Source organism: Mastomys coucha, unplaced genomic scaffold, assembly GCF_008632895.1.
Source record: "Mastomys coucha isolate ucsf_1 unplaced genomic scaffold, UCSF_Mcou_1 pScaffold16, whole genome shotgun sequence".
NCBI lineage: Eukaryota > Metazoa > Chordata > Mammalia > Rodentia > Muridae > Mastomys > Mastomys coucha.
The window spans coordinates 9,171,655-9,173,506 of NW_022196898.1; the positions used below are offsets into that span (position 1 = coordinate 9,171,655).

The window sequence follows — 1,852 nt, forward strand, 5'->3', positions numbered from 1 at the left end:
TTACAGTCTTTGAACTTTCTCATGGCACACATGTAGGGCTGCATGTGATATGTGGTACCCTGCCTCTAAATGGACATGACTACATCCATTGCTTAGAGAAAATACAAAGACCAGTTCTGAAGTAGCCTTAAAAGAGAGTGCCCTTTGCTTTAGCAAGGGGACTGTGCAATCAGAGCCATGAGTTCCATGAAAATGACTTTCTTGTCGCATCATTTGTTAGAGAATGCCACACCCATGATCATGTAACATTACAATTGTGAAACAACATTACTACATTTGAGAATTAACATCACCCAATAAAAGGCACATCTTCAAATATTGAATCAAAATCTGAAAATCAAAACAGTAGAGAGAATACATTAAAATCAAACACTTTGTAAACTTTGAAAAAAATAACAGCCTGCTGCTGCTTCTTCCAATGCTTGTGAGCTTTTTCTAAGTGGTCAGGAAATACAGAAGAGCAAAATGGAAGACATGATTTGGACTTACAATCTTTCCTCTGTTTTTTCAATGAGCCACACAAGCGTACTTATGTAAAAGTTGATGCATATCTGTTACAGAAATGCATTCATACCCGACATACATTACAACCTCACTCTACCAAGTTCTGAAACTTTAATCTAGCACAATGGTGCCTTTCTGTGCAAACAGCTGCACCCTGAAATTGAGTACAGTAAACTTCAGCCACCAGTAACTTTGACCGCAATTGCAGATTCCAGGGTTATTTAAAGAAAATCACAGAGAAGAAACACAAGTGATAGCAATAACATAATGTTCCAAACCTACTTATCAAGTGGAATATTACTCCCTTTATATTAATGGTGGGCTAGGAAAAGGGAAGTTAATAGATTTAACTTCCTACATAAATACCTACAAACACCTACAAATTAAATTCTTGCACTTTATCAAAGTTTGAAACTCAATTCAAAATGAGTTTGTTTTAAGGACTGGGTCAAAGGGTCCCACAAAGAAAGGCGAAACATGATTACCCATAATACTCAAGCTTAAAGAATGAAGATATCGTGGACAAATGCATAAAGTCCGGACCTGTTGAAAAGTAAGAATTCTTTGTAGGACAGCCGCTGGCTTCCCACCCCTCATAGCTTAACAGTTTAAGACAGCCAGATGCATTGTGGAATCGTCCCACAAACTGAATTCTGGCTGCTCCCAACCCTCTACACTCCAGTCTCTAGCATGTTATTTCATTTTCTGTTGCTGACTCTCCTTGAGACATGGCTTCCTTCCAGCCAGACCATAGACCAGCCTAGATGGATTCCAGGCTGAAGTGACATCAAGTCTGTAGGTCTGGCTTTAAGCAGGACAGAACTTAAGGTTTCACAGCTCAGTAAAACACCAACAGGAAACATTCTCTTCATAGTGCATAGTTAGAAATAAAAGTGCAACTTGGACAAAGAGAAGGTGGTATTCCTGATACACTAAACATTTGGCTTTTTGGTCATTAACATTTTCTAAGGAATTTAAGCTAAAAATGCAATGTTATTAACATCAAGAGGTACAGGGGCACCTTACGGTCCCAAATAGCATTGTAATGGGGAAGAATAAAGCAGAAGGGGCCAAAATACATGTTGCTTGCTAATTTTTAAACTACTACCCTTTCAAATCTAACATCTGAATAATCATCTTTCTTTAATATAAAAAGGAATTAAACAAACAAAAAAACCAATCATAATAGTAAGGGCCCTCATCTACTTCATGTAAAATCAACATAACAGAAAGCTTGAAAGGAAAACTGGAAAAAAACATTCTTGTTCTGGTAAAATTTATATTTTAACTTAAGAAATTTTTATTACCTAAGATCAATTAAGAATTCTTAGCATCCAATCCACAAATA

General features: G+C 36.8%; 1 pseudogene; it reads right to left on the reverse strand.

Moving 5' to 3' along the window:
- Positions 1-289: 289 nt before the first annotated feature.
- Positions 290-1,852, reverse strand: part of LOC116094263 — a 4,410-nt pseudogene continuing 2,847 nt past the window's right edge.